Below are 27,687 nucleotides of genomic sequence, written 5' to 3' on the forward strand. Positions count from 1 at the left end.
CTGCAGGTTGACTATAATCGTGTAGAGTCCTATATGAACATTGTCTATCACTGGTAATAAAATCAGGATTTAAGACGATTAGGTATGGGCTCAAGAGAACCAATAGATTCTTTTACCACATCCCGGAAAGAGTATTTCCTGAATGGACCGCAGTCCCTTGACTCTGCAGATAAGCCATCCCAGTGGTGTTTGGTCACTTGCTGTGACCTCACACTCACTGAAAGACCAAAATGAATATATAAACAGCTGTGCAATTTCTTTCCAAAAGGACTCTATAAATGTCTTAGTTCATAAAATAATTTTTACCAATATACATTTTACTCAGAAAAAATGGCATCTTTGTAGTAAGAATTATCTACTTCTCTTTGTGAAAATTCTAAATGCCATCCCCCCTCATAAACAACAGCTCATGGATATTAGAGAAACTAGTTTTTGTAGACAGATCAAAATTCACAGTTTAATTGTCTATGTTCAACGTATTTTCTGGAGTTAAAGGTAAAGAGTTTTTCAGGAGGATAAATATATTTTTTTTCTTTTTCAACGTTTTTATTTATTTTTGGGACAGAGAGAGACAGAGCATGAGCGGGGGAGGGGCAGAGAGAGAGGGAGACACAGAATCGGAAACAGGCTCCAGGCTCCGAGCCATCAGCCCAGAGCCTGACGCGGGGCTCGAACTCACGGACCGCGAGATCGTGACCTGGCTGAAGTCGGACGCTTAACCGACTGCGCCACCCAGGCACCCCAAGATAAATATATTTTTAATATTCTGCACTACAAAGGGCTCAAGCTTCTTTAGCCAGTGTTCAGACATATTCCAAATCACCACTTACTTGGTTTTCAAGAAGTCCTGATTTTTCCAAGGATTAATTTCCCCTGGATCTGAATGTCCTCAGGGTTACTTATCTATGTAATACAAATGTCCCTCATGCTCTGCCTACTCAGAAATCTTCATTAAAGACTCTTAGTAGTCTTAAAAGTGACATTAAGGATTCTCACCTTTTAAATAACAGAATCTCCATCCCCCCTTTTTAATATTTATTTATTTTGGGAGAAAGAGAGCATGAGCCGGGGAGGGGCGGAAAGACGGGGAGAGAGAGAATCCCAAGCAGGCTCTACACCGTCAGCACAGAGCCAGATGCAGGGCTCAATCTCAAGAACCATGAGATCATGACCTGAGCCGAAATCAAGAGTCAGTCCCTTAACTGACTGAGCTACCCAGGCATCCCCTTCTTTTTAAGTCATACTAAGAGTCCCATGTTAGTTAGTTCTGACTGCTATTACAGAATACCACAGACTGGGTGGCTTATAAACAACCGACACTTATTTCTTACAGTTCTGGAGGCTGGAAGTCTGAGAGCAGGTACCAGCAGGGTTGGGTTCTGGTGTGACCCTCTTCTGGGTTGCAGACTGCTGATTTTTCATTATGTCCTCACAGAGCAGAGAGCAGAGAGAGGATGAAACCTCTCTTGTGACTCTTACAAGGGCACTAATCTCATTCACGAAGGCCCTACCTTCATGAACTTATATAATCTTAATTACCTCCACAGGCCCCACTTCCTAACACCATCACACTGAGGGTAGAGTTCAACATATAAATTTGGAGGGGCACAAGCACTCACTCTATAACAGTCCCCAACAGTTGAGAAATGAAGTATCTTACATAGAATATAGTCTCTGAACTGTGGTTCTACAGTTCCTCTCTTTTGACTAAAATTATCCCTGTGTATCTGTCCCATTTTCTAACCTTTACTCTACTCAGCAATGCCTCTCTCTGTCAAAGGCTCTGCTCTTCCCTGAACCACTAATGTCCCTCGGGAAATAAATTATCTTCACTCTCCAATGCTAATACATTGGACTTTCCACCATCTTTTGCCAAGTCTTCAGTTTTCACTTGGTGCTCAGGCATAAAGAACCACCTTTGGCAGATATTCAGCCTTGGGAAGGGAGAAGCCCACCGCAGAGAAACACGGATGCCTGTCCACAGATCTTCTTTATCATACTACCACGAGGAATAGCAATCTGGTAGTGCTGCACTGCAGGGTGGCCAAAGGACAGCCTTCCACTGCATTTGGAATCAAGTTTGTTCTGGCCCACCGTATTTGGATTCCTTGTACATTCATATGATTTTTCTCTCAAGATCTCAAGAACTAACTGTGTTGGCCATCCTTGCACATGGCTTTTGGCGGACCATCTCAGTCTTTCAACCATGTTTATATATTTCTAAACTCTAATTAAATTCAGGGCCCTAGTAAATCAAGGAATGGCTAGAGCCTTTCCTATGAGAACTTCTTGACAGTTCAAGGTCTTGTCTTCCCAGAGGAAACAGAGATGCTCTGGGGGAGTGTGATAAGAAACTTCATGTGCCTCTATGAGTATCAGCCAAAACACCCTCCTACACTTCCAGTTACTAACAGTGCTTAGGCAGAACATTTTAATTCATAAGTATTACTTTGAGACAAAATGTCGTAACTAAATAATTAAAAATTTTTTGATAAGGATTAGGATTAGAAATATAGTTTTCTCAGGAAAAACATATATAGCAAGAAGAGTACTTAAGAGAATGGAAAAATATAGTAACCCATGTTCATATACACAACTTGCCAAATGGAAAATCAAAATTACTAGTCTAACTCTATAAATTGTTGGCAAATAACTGGATTAAGAGCAGAGCCAGGAATAATCTACATATATTTCTTTATGGCCCCTCTTCACCAAGAATAAGAGACGTTTGTGTTCTCCACTTTGGAGGATTTGATGTAATTTTCCCAGGGTATTAAAAGTATTAAAATTACTTATTCATACTTCCACTTCTGGTAATCATGGACCAACCACCATATGTTTTATATGTATATATAAAATATATATATATATATATTTGAAATCATTAGAGTACTAAGTCAGTAAAGACTATCTAGCAGTAGAAATAAACCCAGGCTGGTGAGACTGGCATTTGAGACCACATTTCCAACAAAAGAGGAGCTGAGAATCAGGTTGCTAAATCCTCCTCTCAGACATACATATATATTATTTCTGGTAGGTAATAACATCATCCTAGATTTCAAAATTGGTTACATATTTTATATACACCATCCAGTATTCCATCAAAAATAGCATGATCCATGAGTACACACAGTACTGTGGGAAAGGCACATGGACAAGAAACAATCTGGAGTGAGTAAACTGCATGCCGAGAGGCATGAGTAGAGCAAAGGATTACAGCAGTGTAAGGCAGGAGACAGTGAAAAGCCAGGATGTGGAAGGCCATGTCTGTACAACAAAAAGACTGCTTTCTACAGGATGTGTAGGTGAATGCCACCTTTAGATATGTGGCCAAATTACTTCAGGCAATGAGAAACCATTAGCTTTGTGTTCCACAAAGATTTCCCAGCAATACAAATGAAGCACTGCAGGGATGTAAGGCTGGAGCTAGATGTATATCAATTAGGAGATATTAGAAGAGTTTCAGTGAGAGATCAGGAAGAACTATGGAGGAAGAGTCCAAATTGCTTTGAATCCTTTGTTGAAAGAGTTGCGCGCGTGCGTGCACACACACACACACACAGAGTACCACTAAAATATGGGAGCACTAGGGGATTACAACACTTACAGCTCCCAGGAGGTAAGGTGACCATTCACCACAGGATCTTTAGCCTCGCTTTCAATAGAAATCCACAGGTGGCCCATGAAAATCCCCCAGTTTAACACACAGCATTAACTCTGCAGAGACATCTACAACTTGCAGTTTGCAGCAGTGCTAATAATGAGCTTAGCTCAAATCCCATTTTCATGATACTAATTCTGCATATTTCCACCATTCCATATCAACAAGGTCTTCTACTTCTAGCTCCCCGCTCAGCCCACTTCTACCTTGTTATTGTTTGAAGAGGCTGTTGGCCACCAAACACAATACAGTATGTGATCTAGAATCCAAAGAGCAGAGCCAAGAGGCATCATTTGGGAGACAATCCAAATTAGTGACACCATCTGCCTCTCCTTCTAATAATGTCATACCGCCCACCCTACTTTGAAAAAAAAATGAAAAAAAATACATTTTAAGGCCATTTAAAGATACAGAGCTAATTGGTCCCACTGGATTTCCACTTCCACTTCTCCCATCCAGCAATTCCATCCCATCTACCTTTCACTGGTCCTGCCAGCCCAAGACAGAAACGCATAAACTTTGGCTAGAAATCAAAGTTGATTTCCCAAAACGCATTATCAATTTCCTTCAGCTTTGCTTGTTTCCAACTCACTTGGGTCATTAATCCAACAAGATTTAAGCTCTGGGTCAACTCCTATTTTAGTTTCTTTCTCTGACTTCCCCAGTTTTGCTGTTCACGAATTCTGCCTCTGCTCACATCTTTGGGTCCTGGATTTCTAACCTCCTGCCCTACCAAACTCCTTTGGAGAAAAAAAAATCAACATGACAGAGGCCAAGGGGAGCCTAGCCCACCCATGTTCAGTTTTGGCAGTCATGAATAACAAAGTTGAATAATTTGAGGCAAACATAATAATTCTACAAGATATATGATTTGAGGGGAATTTTTCCCTTCCTGGGAAGGCAGAAGAATGAAATACCACGTTTGGCTGCAGGTATCAGGTTTCATGGAGTTGGTGGCATATGTCTGGAAGAATAGGAAATGTTATAGACAGAGGTTCCTGGGTGGCTCATTCAGTGAAGCATCCGACTTTGGCTCAGGTCATGATCTCTCGGTTCATGGGTTCGAGCCCCACATCAGGCTCTGTACTGACAGCTCGGAGCCTGGAGCCTGCTTCGGTTTCTGTATCTTTCTCTCTCTGCCCCTCCCCTGCTCACACTCTGTCTCCCTCTCTCAAAAATAAATAAACATTAAATTTTTAAAGAAAATATAATAGAGAGACAGGTGAGAAAGCTATGTGAACCAAAGCTACTGAGCAAGAGAGTGACTTGATTGAGTTCTGTGCAGCGATGTGTAGGAGGATTCAGGAAGTGACCTGGGAAAGGCAGGAGAGAAGAGCACTTGGACTAGAGTAACGGGGAAATCTGCTACAGTTGTCGGGCTACAGTTACAGACTAGGCATCAATAATTGTATTGCTGAGTGAACAATGATTTCAAAATAAAATACATTATCCTGTTTAAGAATAAGACTATTTAAAAATGTTGCAGATTACAGCCAGGTCACAAACACTATTGGGATACCTATATTCAATCAACTTTTTAAAAATTTTGTTTTTAAAGGATCCCTGAAAAGAAAAAGATGGAGTGTGAGATTTGGCAGAAGTGTTTGACTGAATGTCTGAAATTTAATCAGGTGGTTGCTGAAATTGTCTGGAAAACATTCTGTTTCACAGTTTTATGTTTGCATAAAGAAAGCCTAGGGCAAAAAATAATCAGAATAATCCTCCAGGTGTGGTAAATATTATACAAGATATTAGAAAACCTGGGTACGAGAGGCTCCACTGCCAAAGAAGACAGTATAAAAGATGATGCCAGAAAATTATTTTGAGAAATACGGCACATCAACATGTACAGATCAGTCAACGCAAGCCTGTGACTTAATATGTCCTATAAATTTGGGCACCTTGAGTTTAAATGTAAACATAAATATGCCAAATATAAAATTTTGGTATAAACATAAAAATGACTTAGCTGAAAAGAGTATGACTGGCAGGTTACTATTTAGTAAATCATTGTATCAGTGTATCGTGTCTGGCGGCATTTATTCTAAGATCTCTCTCTCAGATAAAACTATGCAATATGATAATATCAAGGGAAGCTACCTTTTATGGAGCACTTGCCACTGGACTCCAGGCATCTGGTTTTTCATAGGCATTATCTCATTTGTTTCTGTCAATAAACTTATGTGGTCCCCATTTAACAATGAAAAAACTGAGGAAAAGAGATGCACAGCTATATAGAAAGCAGAGACCCACACAAGAATATTCCAGAGCCTGTGCTGCTAAGCCTTCCACTACATGGCTTACATTATGTTTATCAGTCTCCTGTGAGATTAATAACAATAGTGAGGAGAGCAAGAAACAGATAGCAGCAGACATGTATTAATCAGGATTAGATCAGAGTCATGTAAGAGAGAACCCAAAACAGTGGTGTTTTCTGAAAGACAGAAATTTTTCTCTCACATGAAAATTCAGAGTTAAGCAGTCCAGACGTGGGAGAGCAGCTTCACACTGGCAGACCCCCATTCTGTTATCCTGATACTCCGCTATGCTTGGTATTGTTGTGTCATGTTTCTTTTTTTTTTTTTTTTTAATTTTTTTTTCAACGTTTATTTATTTTTGGGACAGAGAGAGACAGAGCATGAACGGGGGAGGGGCAGAGAGAGAGGGAGACACAGAATCGGAAACAGGCTCCAGGCTCTGAGCCATCAGCCCAGAGCCTGACGCGGGGCTCGAACTCACGGATCGCGAGATCGTGACCTGGCTGAAGTCGGACACTTAACCGACTGCGCCACCCAGGCGCCCCTGTTGCGTCATGTTTCAAAAGGGCTGCTTGCAGCCCTAGGAAACGATTATGCATCCTTACCTAACACCATGCATAAAAATTAACTCAAAATGGATTGCAGACCTAAATAAGAGCTAAAGTTATAAAAATTCTAGGAAAAATAAACATAAAAAATTTTTGTGACCTTGGTTATCCTGTCTGCAACTAGATAGCACACCAAAAGAAAAATCCATTAAGAAAAAGAAATGGAAAAATTGACCTTCAAAATTAAAAACTTCTCTTTAAAAGAAAAAAAAAAGGCTGCCTCACCTCCAGCCAGGGAGCACACAGACAAAAAATAATATGACAAATGGCACACATATTGTCTCTTACGAAGCTTCCTAGAAGTTGCTGCACAGCATTACTACCTATCTCGTTTGTCAGGGTAGAGACAGAGAAACACGTTCAGCTGTAAGGAAATACTGGGAGATGTAGTCTTTATTTTGCACATCCATTAAAGGCTATTAAAACCTAGAGGTAATAGAAGAGAACACACTTGGGAAAGGCAACATGGCAAGACATAATTGGACCAGTAAGTAGATCTACAGGTAAAAGAAGGGGTGAAGCCAAAAAGGGCCCCAGTATTCAAATTCTTGCTGAGTACAGGAAGGGTGCTGAATGCCGTGATCAGAGACAGGGTAGAAAGTAGGAGGACAGACAGACTGGGAGAAGAGCATACAAAAAAGATGATGAATGACTTCAGGATTATGAACAGAAATCAAATCATTATAATGACGGTTTTTTTCACCACCATAAATGTAGAAATATGATAGTAATTCTGAATCTCTTTAAACATGTAAATATTAAGCATGCAGATGAATTTAAGTATTTTTCCCAATGGAGCACATTTTATAAATGTAAGTATTCAAACATCAATATATATTCCCACCATTATTCTTCAGACTTCATGATCACTGCAGTAAAGTGACATTCGAGTTGTTTGGTGAATATGGGGAAAGGGGTAATGAGAGCAAGACTTGAATGATCAGTTAAGTAACATTCCATGTGTTTCACTCCAGTTTCACCTGGATAGAGAAAACAGCCTTTTGCCGGATGTACCGGATGCTGTTGTCTTCCAACAGATGCAGGAAATATAAAGATATTAAGTCTGATCTTCTTCCACCTTCATCCAAGAAGCTTTTCCAGGGCAGGAGTCATGTCTTTCTCATCTTGTTTCCCCTCTGCTTGGCTCAGCAGCTATTACAGAACAGTTTTCTCAGTATGTGTGTGTTGACAAATACTGTTGGCATGTCCTGCTCCCTTCAGAATTGGGCCTGAATAGCATCACATCAGCCTCTGAATTCCTAGACTTGAAAGTAAAGAAGATGTAAAGTTCCTCAGATCTTGCCTGTTCTGACACATCCATCCTTCTGTGCCACCTTTGCATCAAAGGCTTCTCGGCCTGTATCAATCTCTCCATCTTCCAAATGCCTTAAGATGAATGCAACTTGGATCACACAAGGAATTCTCTCATTCAGTTGCTGCAACCCGGGGTCAGTGACATACTGGCTGAGCAATCCATTGTGAGAAGACAGGGGTTTTCCAGTACCCCAAGAACCAAATGTAGACTGAAGACTATGTGATCTCTGATGATAACATGTCTTTAGTCCCCTGCTAACAATATGGACAGCCACTCCTCTGACAGTTTTGCACTGAGTTCTCCGTTCCCCATTTGTTAGTCTTATTTCATCACTTAAACTGCAAGCTCCCTAAGGCCCAGCATAAGTCTCAATCTTTTGGCTTCCCTCATACAGCACCAAGCCTAGTGTCGTATGCAAGGAAACCTCTGTGAATACAAGAGCTATGGGAGGCAGTCACTCCAGCAGAAATTATCACTGTGGAGTTTCCTAGTAAAGGGCTAAAGATCTGATGAGTCCCAGAGAGGAAAATGGCCAGACACCAGCCCATCTTCAATTTCTCTTCCCATGTGCATTCAATCCTGGCCAGATTCCTTACCAACAAAGTCCACAAGACAGCACAGAGAATTTAGAGGAAGAGAAAGCTATCTCCATATGATTCCTGGAGCAGTGCAGCCTAGAAGAAGCTGATGAATCACTTAGCCTTCAGAGCCCTTGTTTGTACTCTCCGGTTCCTTTTATTTAAAAAGACAAGGGCAATGCTGATCAAATGACTGAGTTGCACAGCAATGAGTTGCTAATTAAACCCACTTTAAACCTGCCCTAAACCATTAGGTAAATTGTTTCACACTCTTCACAATTACAGTGAACTACAGTCATATTTATACTCTACATTTAGACATTTAGCTTTCCCTGGCCAAAAAGGATCTGCTTTAGGAGGGCTGCCTCACTAATTAATTAATGTTTAAGTCAATAGTGCTTCCAGGCCTTATGGTATTTCAAAAAGGCACATTAGCCTCAATAGCTGGCAGGCAGCTCAAGAAAGAGAAACCTGGCAGAAGGGAAATAGACAAAACCCATGACAGGGAAGGATGGTGTGAAATACCCTGGGAGTAGCCAAAACATCTTGTGAGGTGGGTGGCATACATATAACCTCTGCAGATACCTGTAGGTTCTCTCCTGCCTACTCTTTCCTTCACATTCCACTCCCAATACCTTTGTTCTGGATCACATCATTCTTGGTGTGAACACACGATACCCTTGGAGCCTCTAGTCTCTTTCTCCAGGTCATCCTTCATCTTGCCATCAAACTTACCGTTCCAGAACACATGTCTGATCTTACTCCATCACTCTTCAAAACCCTTGACTAGTTCTCTATTGCTTAGTTGTGCTTAGTTGTAGGATACAGTCGAAACTCATTAGCAAGCAGTATATTGTCCTATACAGCCAAACCTTGGTTTGTGAACATAATTTGTTCTGGAAACATGCTTGCAATCCAAAGCACTTGTATATCAAAGCAGATTTCCCTGTAAGAAATAACGGAAACTCAGATGATTCGTTCCACAACCCAAAAATATTCACATAAAAATGATTACAATACTGCAATATAATACCAAATAATAAAGAAAATACAAAATATAAGGGAAAATGAACTAAATAACCTGTACTTTCCTTCGAAAACCTTCGTGGGCTGGTGTGAGGGAGATTAGAGAGAGGATTGTGTAGGATGCCTTTCACTATCACTAACGGAATCACTGCTATCTATTGGTTCAATGGAATCTTTTTCTTTTCGTGCAACTTTAACAAGGAACCTATCCAATGACCCTTGCTTTTGCCTCCTTTTGAGGATTTTGCGAAAATGTGACATTACATTGTCATTAAACAGATACATCCCTCACACTGCTACAGCCTGATTCGGGCGGGGCTCTTCTACAAAATTTTACACTGTTTCCCACATTTTATATATCTCCCTAACCTCACTTGAAGTGAGGGATTCCTCTGCCTTTGTCTCCTCCTCCTCTGTGGAAGAGATGCAGACGTAAACTTCTTAAAAAATCATGCAATTTCAGGCACTCACACACCTCATTCACACTTCTTGACGATTTCCTTCTTAACCTCCATGGTAATCAGCACCTTCCTCTTACCACCTTTCTTTTCAACCTTTTTCTACATGGGGGTCATTGTATACACTCGCATGGATGTTGACTATGGTATTAATAAACTCTTTTCATATACTGTATTAAATGTAACTGGCAATAAGGCAGCAGAAGAAAGAGATATTTTCAGGCAGCCGGACCTAGAGAGAAGCAAAGCATTCCTAAGCTTACTCTTGTATGGAAGAGCAAAGTCCGTAGGTGCTTTGAAGTGACAAAAATACACTAGTGCCAGTTGTGGGCACCTTCCAAAGTTATGAAAAATCACTGATTTTTGCCAAACACTGCAGCCTGAGACTGAGCATCCAAGTATGGGAGGCAATCACCCACAATCCCGCAGAGAGAGAGAGAGAGAGAGAGAGAGAGAGAAGAACCATTGGCTCAATTGTAATCATGTGACATGGAGTATCATGTACTACTCACTACTCATATTGCAAGACATCACTCATTTATCAAGTTAATATTTATTAGAAATGTTTGCTCGTCTGAGGAACACTCGCAGAACAGGTCACTCACAATCCAAGGTTTTAAGTGTTTATTCTAACCCCCTGATTCTTTGATGTGAAAAAGGAGGAACAATAAAATCCTATTCTTTTCAGAATCAAGTCAAATATCCTCTGGGACCCCTTCCCCTATTCTACCTCCCCTAAATTAGAATTAATTGCACCTCCGTGTGGACCTCCATAGTATATTTTCTACCTACTATGTAATACTTACCTCAGTCTAACCAGTGTAGATTATTTTCTGAAAACTTTTAAGCCCTCTTTCCTGGGCTACCCAGAAAGTTTTCTTTGCATCTGGTAGCTCTAGTCTCTCATTTTACCATATGAATATTTTTATTTTTAAAAGCATGTTATAAATAGTTTTAAGTCTTCCAGACTTATTTCTAAGCATATGAAAAATATACATGTTCGAGAAAGAGAGAGAGGGAAATATGCATTTTAAAATTTGGTAATATCCTATATAATAGTTTTTGCTTTATTTATAAATAATTCTGTAAGGCAATTATTTAATTATATTATAAATTTATAAGATGCATGGTATCTATTTACAAGTAATACTCTTTCTTTTTTACTTCAGTGTACATTGAGGGTATTTGCCCATACTGGAACATACAGAGTTACCTCATTGTACTAATGGCTATGTAGTATTTCTGTTATACATGTACATATTTTGTACATATTTTGTTACACATATACATAAGTATGTGCGCATATATACACCCTATATATATGGCATAATTAAACAAATCCACTACAGATAGACATTTGTACTGTTTCCATTTGTAGTGAATTATAAATAGTCCTGCAATTAATCCTTTACATACAAGTACATCTTTATGTAAGGTGGCATTGCCCAGTCAAAAAGTAAACATGTGTCAAGGAGCCTGGGTGGCTCAGTCCACTGGACATCAGATCCTGGGGTTGTTGGGTAGAGCCCTGCCTTGGGCTCCTTGCACTCAGCTTGCAGTCTGCTTAAGATTCTCTCCCTCTCTCCCTCCACCCCTTTCCCCCATATGTCCCTTCCCCCCTCTTTCTCTCTAAAATAAAAAAAATTAAATTAAAAGTTTTTAAAAAGAGGTCAGCATGTTTTACATTTTTATATGCTTGCCATATTTCTCACCAGACATATGGCAGCCATCTCTATTCCATTTAATAGTATGGAGAAAGCCTGATGTCTATTCATTCTTAAACTTTGACAGTATGACAGGTAAAAAAATCATATCTCAATGTTGTTTTAATTGCATTTTTTTAACTAAAGAAATTGACCATCTACTCATAAGTTGGATAGCCATGGCATTCTTTCTCCTTTGAATTGACCTTTGATATACTTTATTCACTTCCCTACTGAAGCTTTACTTTGTTTCTTTTTTTAATTAATCTTCAGGAGTTCTTTAAATAGTCCTTTTGTCAATAGGTTACAAAATTCTCCCAGTTGTCATCTATCATTTATTCTCTTTATATTTTTCTTACAGAAAGTTTCCTTTTTGATGTAGTATTATTTGCTTTATTTTTCTTCATGGCTTCAGAATATTTTATCATTTTTCATAGACTTTTCCAATGAGAAAAAAAATTAAATGGCCTCCTGAAAAAATCCACTTCTGCCCACTTATTTGAATTGCCATCTTTATCCTATACTAGATTATCGTATATCTGTTTTTGGAGTTGCACTGTTCAATAGAACTCTTTGTGCTAAAGGAAATGTTCTATGTCTGTGCTGTCTGATGCAGTAGCCACATGTGGCTATTGAACACTGGAAATGTGGTATGATTAAAAACTAAATTTTTCATCTTAATTTTTAGTTTTAATTAATTTGTATATAAATAGCCATGTCTAGTTAACAGCTACCATATTTCATAGTGTACTAGATACCAGCACTAGACCACTTCCATCACTAGAGCTGTATTTTTGTTAGATTTATAGTAAAGCAAACAGCATCATTATTCTCCTTTTATTTTTAATTTGTTTTTTCTTTTCTGGTGCAGTTAGTCTTCCAATAAAAGTTTAAAATGAACTTGCTAAGTTAGGAAAAACATGCAGAGAGAGTTTATTACACTGGAATTAAGTGTATAAATTAGTTTGGGAAGAATTGACACATCCATAATATTGAATCTCATCTGAGATATAGCATGTCTCTCCATTAGAAGGTTTTTACAGTTTTATGAAACCATCGGGGAGGTTTTATAGTTTCGTAAGGTAGGAAGATAGAATGCACATTCAGGAGAACATGCCTAAATCCTCTGAAACTTGGAGTCTGACCCATCTTTGCCATGTAAGCATCTATCATTTTCCTGTTAACATTTTGGAAATGAAATTCACTTCATTATAACTGTTAAGGCAGGGCCTTAAAGGGGAACTAAGTTCTGTAGGACCACACAGTGGATGATGTCAAGCAGGATACACAGTGATGATCCTAGTGGGAACTCACACTTGTGTGGCAACTATATGTGCCAGATGCTGCTTTATATGTAGTAACTCATTGAATATTCACAACCCTATTACATAGAGTTATTAGCCCCATTTAACAGATGAAACAATTAGGACCTGTCCTTGCCAGTGATATGCCTATTACATCTTGATGTAGATGGGTTTCAAACCTAGGCAGCCTCCCTCTGGACTATGTTCTTACCACCAAAGTTGCCTGTCTATGGTTGCACCCTGAGGGGGGATCCTAGAGCTACTGAGCCTTGGTACCAAGGAGCAGCTTCTGCAACAAGGGGCCTTTATCTGGTCTCAAAGTAAAGGGGGCAGATGACATCAAATTCAAAGCCCGCTGGGTTTTATTATTTATTATTATTATTCCCAAGCTTTTTCTATCATGGGTTAGAATTTTTTATTATATTTTCTAATAAGTTACTTCTGGTATAAGGAAATGCTATTGGTTTTTATACGTTAATCTTATATTTACTACGATTTACCTTTTATATTTATAAATATATTTATATATTTACTGTATTTATATATTTACTATATTTACTAAGATTTACCTTTTATATTTATAAATATGATCTTATATTTACAATATTTACCTTTTTATTTCTAATGGTTTTTATACCATCTGTAATAAAAGTTATTTTATTAACTCATAAAAATAGTTAATTCTCATGTCATTAAAAAGTTATCTCCTTTGTTACAATACATATAGCTTATCACTTTTTCTTTTTTTTTAATTTTGTTAACATTTATTTATTTTTGAGAGACAGAGAGAAACAGAGTGTGAGCGGGGAGGGGCAGAGAGAGATGGAGACACAGAATCCGAAGCAGGCTCCAGGCTCTGCCCTGTGCTCAAACTCACGAACTGTGAGATCATGACCTGAGCCAAAGTAGGTAGCTTAACTGACTGAGCCACCCAGGCACCCCAGCTTATCACTTTTTCCTCCCATTTTATGTTGACTAGAACTGCCAAAAAGATACTGAATACTAGTCATCCTATTTAACAGAGTGGAAGGTAATTTTAAATTTTTCATAGAAATAATTTTGTTCCTTAAGTATGTTTGCTTTGTGAAGGTACATACAGTTTCCTTCCAGGAGCCCCAGTGGACAAACTTGGCAGACCCAATACAGCATCACCATCAGCATGCAAAGCTCCACAGATAATGGGGCTTGCAGTCCAGCTCCCACTATTCTTTTCCCCAGAGACTATGATGGAACTTTTCTGCAAGGATCATGCACAAAATAAACAGAGCTCCATCCCAGGAGCCCTTAGCCACCACACAAAATCAGGAAGGAGCATTTCTACCTCTTCCCTGGGAATTCCCAATGGCCATCAATTGTGTGCTTTCCACTGCTTGAAACAAACACACAGGGAGTACTAACGCATGACCCGTGTGTTGGTTAGCGCTGCAGAAAACGGAGCTAAGCTATGACTCTTGTCTTCAAGTGACTCACCATCTACTAATAGCCAACATAATGCCAGGTATACTAACGCTATATTGATAGTACACTATCCTATTTTACAAGCTATTCTCATTTGATTCTCAAAACAGAATGATTTATTATTAAATTTATTCTTCCATGCATTACCTTTCTGTCATTACTGTAAATGGGATTTTTATCCCAGTATAACTTCTAACTAGCTACTCATGTACATGTCTGCTATTTATTTTTGCATATTAATTTTATATCTTGCTACTAGGCTGAATTTTTTTATTGTTTGAGTTAGCTTTACTTTGATTCTCTAGAATTTTTCAAGTATGCTATTATGTCATCTGCAAATAAAAGACATGTGGAGAAATTCAGATTCATTGCGCCACAATATGTACCAGACCCAGAAGACACAAATGTGTGTGGTCTGGACAATTTTCTAGAAACAACAGAGTAGTATTCTGAATGTTATTTAAAACACACACACACACACACACACACACACACACACACACACACACATTTCCTACAGAAAAAGTCATTCTCAAAATAAAAGGCCAATAATAGCGCTGTTAATAGAATTTTAAGGTTAAGAAAGTGATGGTTCACATACTCAATATAGCTTAACGTAGAATTCAGCAATAAATTAAAGAATGTCTATTTCAGCAGTGTTCATAGCTATAAAGTGAATAAATCCATAATAAAGAAATGGAAAGAAAGCAACATATGACAATGTTCTGGCTAGTGTTCCAACTGGTGGGAAAATTACCATCACCCAAGAGATAAAATTAAAGATTGTTTGAGTAGCTTCATCAACGCATTTACCACCAAGTCCTTCACAGAAAAGTTGGCGAACTGCTTCTTTATCAAACTGCTCATCCTAATATCAGCAACCAACCAATCATCCACTGTCATAGTCTGGTATCAGTTTATAATGTAAGGATTCATTAACAGTCTAGAAGAAACACACATATATTTCAGTATATTTTCTTCAGTTTTATTTGAGATATTTTATACTTCATTGATATTTATAATTTGAAAGACTCTTGAAAAATCTCAGGATAGATCCCTTAAATGTCAGTTACCTGACATTTTTTCTGTATCTTCTATCTACCATTTCTAAGTTTCACAGAAAAAATCTTATATTAGACTTTGGTGATGACCTGTTGTATCTTTACCCTCTTCATATATTTCATGTGCTTTGATTACAATCTCCTCAAGAGTTTATTTTCCCAAACTGGACATATCTCCTTTGTAGACCTTCTTAAAAAAATAATAAGCTGAAATTAGAAGGGGTGAGAGTTAAGTTACTTGAAAAATTGAAGGATAGTATGTCAGAGAGAAAAACACAAAGACATAAAGAAAAGTGAGGAAGAGAATCAAAGTGGGAGAATTAGGACAGAAAGGTTTTTTCATTGAAGGAGAGGGGTTTCCCTGCTAGTTTCTTCGTCATTTGTATGACTTTCTTTACTTCCTCCTCATTTCAAGAACTATAGTGCCATTCTCACGCGTGTACTTTAGTATTTACGTTCCTAAAATGTTGACTGAGACAGAGAGAAATTACTCACACATTACTGATGAAAACTCTGGAAGTTTAGCCTCTGGTGAGGTGTTTTGCCGACCTGCCTTACCCCCACCTGTTCTGAACATGGTCACATTATTACATCCCCAACTGGCATTTTTGCAGAAGGACATTTTTTGGCAATTTGACTGATGTATATGTTGTACTGCCATCTCTCCCACCGCAATAAAGTTCATAGTACAACCCTCTCAGTTCATTACAACCTGTCACTGAAAATGGATTGCCTCATTGCTATAAAACTCATGTTCCATGCATTAGCATCAGAGTAACAGCAACAGCTGATATAAAACCATCATGGAAAGTCAGAAACTACATGAAAGTGGGATGGATGGCTGAGGAATCAGTTAGAATAAACTAGGTAGGTTCTTAAACAAGTAATATCCTTTTAGGAAATCTGATGAGTAGTATGAGATGGTTTCAGACCTTTCTGAAACAGAAATGACATTCTACTCTGGTTATGCACTCACTCCATGACCAATCTTTGCACATTATCATCACCCATTCTGATCCATTCTGAAACCAAGTGCAAATGGCCAGTCTCTTACAGCCAGGTACCATAACTTAACATCTTTCTGCTTTTTCATTTCTTACTTATTAGGGCACCAATTCCTTCATGTCATGAAGTGTTCTAGGCTTTTAAAACTGACATTTAACTCACTTCTAATACTATCTAGCTAAAATATAATAAAATTATTTTGCATTATTGAAATTTCATAATCACCTTTTGTTTATGACACGGGAAGTGATACTGATTTATATTTAAAATAATGGCAGACAATTTCTAAACAAATTTACATAAGTGAAAAAGTTATTTAAGTAAACATAAAGAAAAGTATTAAGCAAATAATACCAGGGTTTTATGTTTATACGGAAAAATTTTGAAGATCGTATTCAATAACACACATTTTGAAACACCTGTCCATTGGAAAGAGTGCCGTACTGATGTTAGTAAACCTGACATTCTGTCATTTACTATCAGGAAGATATCAGAGAAGTCATGTAATTTCCATATGCTTCAGTTGCTTCATGAAAAAAAAGAAGTTGACCTTCAATAATCTTTCACTGAATAATAATAGCCACCATTATATGACTACTTTTATGGTTCGGACTATGCTAAGTGCACTACATAGGAACTCTCACTTGATTTAATCATCACTACAATCTTGCAAAGGAGATTGTCACCTTCATTTTACAGATCATGAAAGAGACTCAGAGAGATGAAGTAACATTCTCAAGACTGCACAGCTTGTTACTGATAGAGTGTGGATGGACTCAGGCCCAGCTTTGTCTGACTCTCAACCTGTGTTTCCAGCTTTCTGAGGGTTGCCCACATCTCGGACCCTATTGCAACACCAATGGCAAATATCATCCTGCAAAATCTCTCCAAAGGACTCAATTCAAAGGTTCCTGGAGCTGGGTTAACAGGAAGAAAAATTACAAAGGGCAGCATAGTTCTATATTATTCCTTAAATGTAAATTTTAGGATTAAAAAAGTAACTCATCTTTATGGTATAAAATGCAGAAAGCACAGAAAAGTATAAGGAAGAAAAAAAATAGCACTTCTTATTCTACCACGCATGAAATACCACTTAGCCGTATTTCCTTCCTGTCTTTGTCCCATATATGTATGTTCAACTGCCTAACTCAGTTCCTGGAGCAGTGGAACCTCATTTAAGGACGAATAAAATTTTAGCTGATTATCTTCAGTCTTCCTATTATACCCCTCTGCCCCTTTAGCTACTACAGGAATGACACGAGTACTTTTTCTTGAGCACCTATTATATCAAAGTATATTGCTAGATAATTCCATCCTCATGACCCCTTTATGAAGCAAATACTGTTTTATCATTATTGTTATTTTGTAGATGAAGAGACCGAGGCTTAAAGGGTAAAGCAATCACCTTGCCCAAGGTCACACTAGTTACAGTTACACACATGATCAATATGATCAAGCCTCTGCCTAGAGTCACTAGGAAGTATTGCTTGCATGGCAGTGACTCGGTTTAGAGTGAGCATTTGTAGTCCCTAGAAAGCACCACCAGCATTGCATGGACAACAGAGAAGTGTCCAAACTCAGCAATTCGGAGCCTTGGCACAAGTTCCAAACTGTTTTCCTCTAAATTTTCACTAAAGAACACTAAGGCCCTCTGATATATCAATGGTATCTTAAGGAATAACCCTAGGAAACCAAAGATTCTCATGTTAAGCAAGGAAACTAGACTGATAAATGAACATTGAATTCGCTTTCCATAAAAAAGATCTAGAAAAAAATTACGTAACAGAAAAAACCTAGGAAAATTACACATCATAAAAGGGGTCCCCTGCAAATGTCAGAATATAGTTGCAGTTTTAATGTCAGCATCCTGATTTGCTTTTGGTTATTCTTCAGCTGTAGAATATCACTGCTGAAACAGAAAGGTGTGTCTCTCCATTAAATTGGCCCTCTGTCGAAAGACAGATACCATATGTTTTCACTCTTATGTGGATCCTGAGAAACTTAACAGAAGACCATGGGGGAGGGGAAGGAGGAAAAAAAAAAAAAGAGGTTAGAGTGGGAGAGAGCCAAAGCATAAGAGACTCTTAAAAACTGAGAACAAACTGAGGGTTGATGGGGGGTGAGAGGGAGGGGGGTGGGTGATGGGCACTGAGGAGGGCAACTTTTGGGAGGAGCACTGGGTGTTGTATGGAAACCAATTTGACAATAAATTTCATATATTGGAAAAAAAAGCCTTCATAATAAAAATAAATAAATAAAAATAAATTGGCCCTCTGTCTACAAGTAGACTGAATCAAAACCCAGACATAGAAAACCCCTCACAATGGAGTAATGGCTGATAAATTCTTTAGTATAAAGAGGTGCTATGACACTGCATCTGACGGCACTGAAGTTGACTGTTAAAAACAATGTATTAGATATGTTCTGTCAATCCAGCATATGTGGACAGCAGGTTGCTAAAACAACCAATAATATCAACACACATCCTAAAGGTTAAGTCATTAAAATTTTAAAGAAAAAATTATATAGGCTTTTTATATTAGGCTTTTTAACTGCATAAAGTACAAATTAGATTAATCACTTACTCCAATGTTGAATTCATTTTGGGTTTTAGTATGTGTTGAAATTGGGAGGAAAACAGATTTTTGTCAATATCCTGGGAAGTGATTTAATGCTAGCCTGATTCTATAGATGAATAAATTATTTAAGATGACTTGACTCTGGAAAATGAAAAGCCACTCTGAATATTTCATTAGATGGCACATGTGAAAGTAAACATAATTCAGATACATTGATATTTGGACACAAACAATTCTCAGTGAATTGATTGTCTTTCCTCATTCAAAATAAAGGCTCTGAATATTTCTGGGGATTAAATTTACTTTAAAGCCATTCAATGAATAATTTAAAGAAAATCTTCCAATATCCTCCAATCTAAGTATACAGAGAAGTCAATAATTCAATGGTTAGTGTACAAAGATTTTCCATCACACATCTCTTTTAAATAAGAGATTTCTATTTATTTTTTCAAATGAGTCCAAAGAAACTTGCTCAATATAAAACATTCTGATAAAGTTCCTAACCCAGCCTTCTTTCTGAAAAGAAAAAATGTTTGCCTCTAAGACTTAACTGCAAAAAAAATGTGGTCTCTACATGTAACAATAAAGTGCAGGGGAAAAAAATTGGAGGCTGTTGTGTGTGGGTTTTTTTCCAAACTCTCCCATTATATGTCATTGTGATTCGAAGGTGGGTTTAACTTCTCAAAAGTCTGATCACTGTTAAACCAATTAGATTGTCTGTCAGGTCCTGAAACCTGTCACCTAATAGCACAGAGCCGTCATCACTCAAGGATTTCAACTACACGTCTCATCAGGGTAGCTGAGCAAACGCTGACAGGGAAGAAACCCTGTGAGTACATGTTTTAAAAGTCAAGTAAATTATTTAAATGCTCTGTCAGAATAGGCAGATGTGATGTGAATTGGGAATCAAGGGAATCTGGACCCCACTGAAGTTTCAATGTAAAAGAAATATATAGCAGTCCCCCATTATCCACAGATCTGTTCCACCCCCCAACCGCCACCATGGATGCCTGAAGCCGCGGATAGTACTGAACCCTATATATACTATGCTTTTTTCCTATACATATGTACATACTTACAATAAACTTAACTTATAAATTAGGCACAGTAAGAGATTAATAATAATAACAACTAATAATAAAATAAAACAATTATAGCAATGTACTATAATACTACACTTGATCTTAGCCAAGAGGCCGGGAAGCCATCACAAAAATGTACTGTAATAAAAGTTACGTGAATGTAGTCTCTCTCTTTCTCTCTAAATATCTTATTGCACTATACTCACCCCTTTTCTTATGACGATGTGAGACGGTAAAACACCTATGTGATGCGATGAAGCGAAGAAAATGACGCAGGCACTGTGACGCAGCGCTAGGCTACTGTTGACCCTCTGATGATTCGTCAGAATTGTCTGCGTCCTGTCGGAAGTAACGAAACTGCGGATGAGGGAGGACTACTGGATGCCTTTTCATTCAAATTACACTATTCTCCAAGTCGCTTGATTCCAGGCTGGGATTGACCTTCCTGGTGTATCATCACCTTGTAGACCATTCCTTGGTTAACATTAACAAACGTTAATTTTAACATTAACAAATGCTTGCTTTGGGGCCGATGTGCAGTAAAATAGCAAAGGTGTGTCTTTTGTCGTAGGTTCAAATCCTCTGTTGCATTACTCAACCCTCTTAAGCTTCTCTTTTAGGTCTTTGTCCATGGGTTTTTGAAATAGCAATTTTAGAAATCTACTTTATAATGTGGCTATGAGGATTCTGAGATTAAATATACAATATAGATGTTAATTTTTGTTATTAATTTGCATTGGTTTATGAAAATACAACTGGATGTTAGAAATCACAATCTCTGGGTCTAATACCACTTCCATTTACTGCCTGTATGACCCTAAGCAAAACATGTCATCTCTACATGTCATCTTTAAAATGAGAGTAATAATATCTGTCCTGCTTGTATCTCAAAAATGTTGTGTGAATCAACTGAATAATATAAATGAAAGAGCTTTATGGATAATAAGATAAAACTCTAAGGCATTTTTAGTAACAAATAAGCTAAAAATAAAGTAAATCGAGTAACCAAATGAAAGAGAGAATAGTTACTGGGGCTTCTCCTTTCCAGACTTTTCTCTCAACCATGCCAAAAGGTTTTGGGTCACTTTAGAAGCTTTTCAAAACATTTCCTCGGAGCATGAAGACAAGGAATCTTTGATTATTGCTCCTTGTTTCAGCCAAGAATAGTTTTTTAACCAAATTATAACGTGAAGGAAAGGCAGACACAGCATATTTGTGTCCTAATAGTTAGACACACATCTCCTTGAATTACAAACTTCAGAGAAGTTGTTTTGACCTATCCTTTTCCTCAGAGACATAAACAAATGATAATCAAGTTTCTCCTGAGCTGATTCTTTACTTTACTAGTGACTAAAATCTATTTAAAGAAGGAAAGTGAGTAGTAATAATGAGAACAGAGGATGCTAGAAGAATTAGAAATGTAATGGAATATGGTGGGGGGGGGAATAACAATGACTTCATCCTGTTAAAAAATGAAGCTAGAATGCTATATATAGAATATAATCCTCAAATGTTAAGTCAGTAAAAGAGAATGATCATACTGCTTCCGTGGATGGCAGAAAAGCATAGTGATTCAAAGCACTGGTTTTGGAGTTGATCCATTTGGATCCATTTCAAGATCCACCTCTTACTAGAATGTATTCAACTTCACCAATACTCAGTCTCTTAATCTGTATATCAGGAAAAATAAATCGAGGGGCTATGAGGATTCAATCAGATATGACATGCTTACACTTAGCCCATTTCCAGGAACACATTGATGCCCAGTATATTGACATTATTACAACTAAGGTGAGGATGATGATAAATCAGGAAATGGTTTAGTCCCTGTATTGGTTTCATAGGCTGCCATAACAAATTACTACAAACCTTGTGGCTTAAAATAACAGAAATTTGTTGTCTCACAGTTCTGGAGACCAAAAGTCTGAAATTGAGGAGTTGGTATGGCCATGCTCTTTCTGAAGGCTCTAGAAGGGAGAATCTATTCCATACCTTCCTCTTAACTTTTGGAGTCGCCATCAATCCCTCCTGCTCCTTGGCTTGTAGACACATCACTCCGATCTCTGTCTCTGTTATCACAGGGCATTCCTGCTACATGTTTTTCTCTGTGTGTCTTCTCTTCACATAAGAATACCAATCACATTGGATTAAAGGCCTATCCTTATTTAACTATGATATCATGTTAACTTAATTAAATCTGCAAATGCCATATTGCCAAGTAAGGTCACATTTATAGGTACTGAGGGTTAGGACTTCAACATAGCTTTTTGTGGGACACAATTCATTCACAAAAATCCCTAAAGAAGACATTAGACATGATGGACTCACACTTAGGCTTTTCCCCCAGGCACATTCTGCATAATTCTGGAAGATACTGCATTTGGTTCTGCAACATTCCTAACCATAAATAATTTAAATGTCAGAAATCATTCAGAATGAAACACAAAACAATTTAAGAAGTGGAAGAGCTGCCTAATAAGGAAATTTAACAAGAGTGAAATAAGTATGTTGGACAAGCAAAATCCACTGGGAAAGAGTGAGAAGTTCGAACCAGTCCAAAAAACAGAATGAGATATTATTCAGAAAGGATTAAGAGTAACAAACGGGGTAAAATTAAATGAAGAGATGATTTAGAATGAGAACCAGGGGATTTGTTAGGCTAACAATAGTTCTAATGAATGATGGTCAGACAGAGGAAGTAGTGAAATTATGATCTTTTTAGTCATTAAAAATAGGGAACATGGCATAGGAATTAATTATGGCTCAGCAAGCTGAAGATGTTTATCAATTCCTTGATTTTACATACACCTACATCAGTCTTCTACATCAGGTATGGGAGCCCTCATCCCATCTCAGGATGAAGAGGAGAGCAGCGGTGATATAACAAACAGAAGGTTAAGAACACTCTACCTCTTTCTGTTCCCTGTCTTCTAGACCTCATCAGAACACCAGCTCCAATTCTATCACTGATGCCTTATGCTATAAAGTCTACCTTTGCAGGTTCTTCTGAGAGTAAGTGAATTCGCCTAGATAAAATCCTTAGCACAGAGACAGGCACATGGTGGGTTCTCCATAAAGGACAACTACCTGCTTAGACTGTGATCTTCATTTTCAAAGCCTATGGTGCCTTTTTGTGTCTGTGTGTGTGTGACAAAGTACGCCAGCTCTTCTATGCATCAATCATGCAACACGCATTTGTTCAGTATGTGCTATGTCACCCAACAGACCTACTATGTGCCCAGCACAGGGATGGACTGGATAAGGGATTTAAAACTAAGCATAGTGAACATTCTCCATCTCAGAAAATTTCCTACCTCTACACTGTACCTCACTGCAATTTGAGACATTAGAGGCTAATTTTATGGCTTTTGCATATGCTATAACATAACCTTGAAGGGTTTTTTGTTTTGCTTTGGTTTTTTTTGTTTGCTTGTTTGTTTGTTTCTTTTGGCAAATTACTCTCTTCATCTCAGTAAACAAAGCAGTGTCAGGAACATTATGTAATCCATTTTCCTCACTCAATAAACTCAGCAAAGTACATCTAAAGGGTCTGAACTCATTAGAGCAGGGCTAACAAAGTGTCTACCACCTAGCATATATACAGAGGCTGATTTTCTGTGGGCACTGAATATATACACGTGTATGGTGTCTAGGAAAGGACTCAGGAATTATGTTTCAGGGAGGGAACGTTCTCCCTCTGTCGGTTCAAAACCTTAGGAGCTCCCTGGGTGAAATTGGCAACTGGCCCACAGACACAGAGCCAAGGAGAGAGAGAAGACAGAAGCCGGCCACCCCAGACTCATGGGCGGCAGTTTTAACAAGCAAGGGAACTCACGAGGCTTTCATCTTTGGTGACTACAAATGAGAGTAAATCCGCACACCTGCCTGCCAGACTCTTAAAAGTTTATAGAGAGGTTCTAACAGGGTTCAGCCACATATATCCTCCAGATGGTCTCAACAACACATTGCTCTCTCCTTCCTTGGCTCCTAGTGCAAGAACAGTTGGTGGAGCCACATTCCAGAGAACTAAAGTGTTTTTTTAAAACTCCACTGATAGCTAGAACTTCAAATCAATTATTATTCAATCTTAACACTCTTTTAGTAGGAATCACAAGATTGTAAGCGAAACAGGATAATAAGAGAAAAGGCTTGGGAATGATTTAGAACTCATCAAACTAGGTGTCTTCACCCATTGCCCTACGTTTAGAAGGACCTCCTATTTTTCTACATGAATGAAGTAGGCTCACATTTCTTACGTGCTCACAAAAGCAATCTTAAGAACAGCAAAGAGGAAATGTGATACCAATTTGAATCTGAGCCGGACATTAGTGTTTTATATACTCTAGTTTGCACAAGAGGTTCTCAGAGAAATGGAAATAGTCTAGAATAAGTTGGGCATCTCATAACAAATCTATGGTGCAAGTACGTATTACTACTTTCTCCATTTTACCAATGAAGAAACTGAGCCGGGGAGAGTTTCAGCAGCTAGCCCCGGGTCACAGAACTAGTAAGTGACGTACTCTGGATTCCAGCGAAGGAGGTCTGACCCCTCTCTGAGGTCTATCAACTCATGTGACTGAATCACAGGTGCAGCTGAGCACGCCGGGAGATGTTGAGAAAAGCATTTGGGGACCAAAGTGAAGTGGCCTTGACTATAAGATACAGAGATGATGATTAATTCCACATGAAAGGATTACCGAGGTAGACATTTTGAACAGGACATACTGAGTCCCCACTTCTCTGCATCATTAGAAAGATGAACAAGAATATGCTCCTTTGGCTGGGTCAAATGTAGCCTGTTCCTCTGAATTTCTGGAACTCTTGTCTTTCTGCATCTCCTGGCTGGGCTATAGAAGCATACACAATTACCTTCTGATGAAGGCTTCAAAATCAATTCAGCTTCTGCTTAAAATGCATAAAGCTGCAACAGAACATCGCTCCCCCCCTAACAACTAGAAAAAGTCAGATAGTCTACAAAATCATAATTTTTCTTGAGGCCATCAGGGAGTTGAGGTTACAAGGCATCAAACAAAGTACAAATGGTACCAAGCTCCTCAGAGGAGGAAGGTCATATGACTATCACCTTTGGAAAAGCCTGGGAAGAAAAGTTGACCACCATAAAAGCAGGTAAGAAAAAGCGGAAGAAGAAGAAAAAGAAAACAGCTACAATTTTAATGACTTTTCAAAGGCCAAATGTGGTCTACCAGCTACCAGCTTAGAACAAAAATTTGAAGTGGCATGGGAGGGATAGGAAATATTCCTACCCCCAGGGACCATGTAAAATCCGTTTCTCAGGGAGAGGTAGAGGCAGAGTCCCTGAGGGAGAGGGAGGTCCTTCCAGTCCCCACTAAGAGTCTTGCACTGAGTAAGCAGTAGGCATCTTTAGCTAGAGGAGAGGCAGGGCTGAGGAGGAATAAATAGCCTTGAGGGGAGGGAGGGTTACTTGGCTTCAGAGTACTGTACGAGTACAAAACACAGGTCTGTTACCAGTCAGAGGTAGGGTCACCTGTTATTGAACTATAATTTAGCCTATCATAACTTAATCATCTGCCTAACCTGAATCAACATTATGGAAAAAAAGGGAACTATAGAGTCAATATTGGGAATCTGTACTAGCTCTTGAAATATAGATAAGAGCAACTGTTTCTATGATGGATTTGGGGCTGGAACATCAGTTTCCTGACCTCATTTGTATGATCCTAAGAGTACCCTGAAATTTATACTTCCAAGAAAAATGTTCTAAATATAATGCAATCTTTCAGGAATTTTAATGGTCCATTATTCTGTATCTGTTTGTTGTTGTTCACAAAATTCACCCTTCTAAAAGTTTGTTGCGTAACATTAAAATATTTTTACTTAATGAAAATTGTTTCATTTGAGAATCTGGGGGAATTCTTAAACATTCCTGGAACAAACCACTCCTTTTTTTCTGGCTGTTGGCTTCCTTTGTGACTTTTTCTTAACCTATGTAGCAGTGAAATAGGGTGTGAGTAAAGCTGAAGAACTACAAGGAAGATTTTCCAAGCCCTCCCAAGCTTCCTGCCTCGAACTCACCAATGAGCACGAGCATGAGAAGCTAAAGCTAACCCAGCCCTTCTCTTTCTTGCCAACATGTCCACAATGTTTAATAACCACCACCAAATATTCTTTGCCCAGTCTTCAAGCAGTTCTTGGCAGTGGGAATTTAGCCAATTTTTGTCCCTTAAAATTTACCCATAGCAAAGTATAATTTCTTTTTTGCTAAGTGAAGGAATCTGAACTCATTTTTTGGCAAAGTATTTTAAAATGTGAATTAAAAAACAAAAGACTCAGCAAACATTAATAGAATATCTTCTATATTCAGCTCAACAAGGTATTTTTGAAATGTGAAACCTTTAATAGGTTTAACAGATAATTATGTAGTAGTACAAATGTGCCAGACACTGTTCCAAGCGCTTCATAAATATTTACTCACTTAACCCTCTAATAACTGATGGCAGGAGATACTTATTTTGCAGATAAGTAAACCAAGTGTCAGAGAAGCAAAGTAATCTGTCCAAGGTCACACAGCTGGTAAGTCAGAGAATAGGATTCAAAACCAGGCCATCTGGCTGCAGACTGCAGAGACCTATGACAAAGTTTATGATTATAGGAAGAAGAGAAATGTGGAGGCTCTGTGGGGAGAAATAACCACAGTTTCATAGCCTTTATAGGAAAACCAATGAGAATTATAGTGATATTAATATATTCAAACATCAAAGCCAAAGGAGTCCCCATTAATTTCTGAAAAGCTCAACTCCAAGGACCTATGGCTTCCCTCAGATCTCAATTACCTGTGATAATTGGTTGAAGAACAGGTATGCAGAAATACAAATGGGAAACAAGTGTTTCTTGATATCTAGATACAAATGTGCCAAATAAATCTCAGTCTAACATGTATAATTTATTTCAGCTTAGATTGGAGGTAAACTAAGTTATTATTCCTAGAAATAGCCAAGTAGATAAGGCATCCACTTGCAGTGAAACTCTTTTGGTGCATCCAGGTGGCAACATTCAAACTATAGAAGAAAGGAAACTCTATTTTGGGTTTTTACTGGCCACTCCAAGACAGCATGTCCCCCTGCGTCACGCAAGAGCATTCAGTGATGAATTACACTGTGATACTTCTAAAACTTGAGTTTTCCTATATAGTCTTGTCTCCATACATGTTGTAAATGCAGTTGTCCTCTCTTATCTATGGAAGGTATGTCTCAAGACCCTCACTGGATGCCTGAAACCACACATAGTACCAAATCCTATATATACTGGGTTATATATATATATATATATATATATATATACACACATACCTATGACAAAATTTAATTTATAAATTAGGTTCAGTAAGACATTAACAATAATAATAATAAAATAGAACAATTAAGGGGCGCCTGGGTGGCGCAGTCGGTTGAGCGTCCGGCTTCAGCCAGGTCACGATCTCGCGGTCCGTGAGTTCGAGCCCCGCGTCGGGCTCTGGGCTGATGGCTCGGAGCCTGGAGCCTGTTTCCGATTCTGTGTCTCCCTCTCTCTCTGCCCCTCCCCCGTTCATGCTCTGTCTCTCTCTGTCCCCAAA

At 38.4% G+C, this 27,687-nt stretch overlaps 1 long non-coding RNA gene across 1 annotated transcript in view; it reads right to left on the reverse strand.

The window, feature by feature from the left end:
- Positions 1–22,379, reverse strand: part of LOC121037838 (uncharacterized) — a 318,740-nt gene extending 296,361 nt beyond the window's left edge. The window contains exons 1-2 of the long non-coding RNA XR_005794019.1: positions 22,089–22,379; positions 20,303–20,435 (exon numbers count right to left, since the gene is read on the reverse strand). This is a non-coding gene — a long non-coding RNA (uncharacterized LOC121037838). The remainder of the gene's footprint in view (positions 1–20,302; positions 20,436–22,088) is intronic.
- Positions 22,380–27,687: the final 5,308 nt, after the last annotated feature.

The sequence above is a fragment of the Herpailurus yagouaroundi genome, unplaced genomic scaffold (assembly GCF_014898765.1).
Source record: "Herpailurus yagouaroundi ecotype Mexico unplaced genomic scaffold, PumYag 164, whole genome shotgun sequence".
Lineage (NCBI taxonomy): Eukaryota > Metazoa > Chordata > Mammalia > Carnivora > Felidae > Herpailurus > Herpailurus yagouaroundi.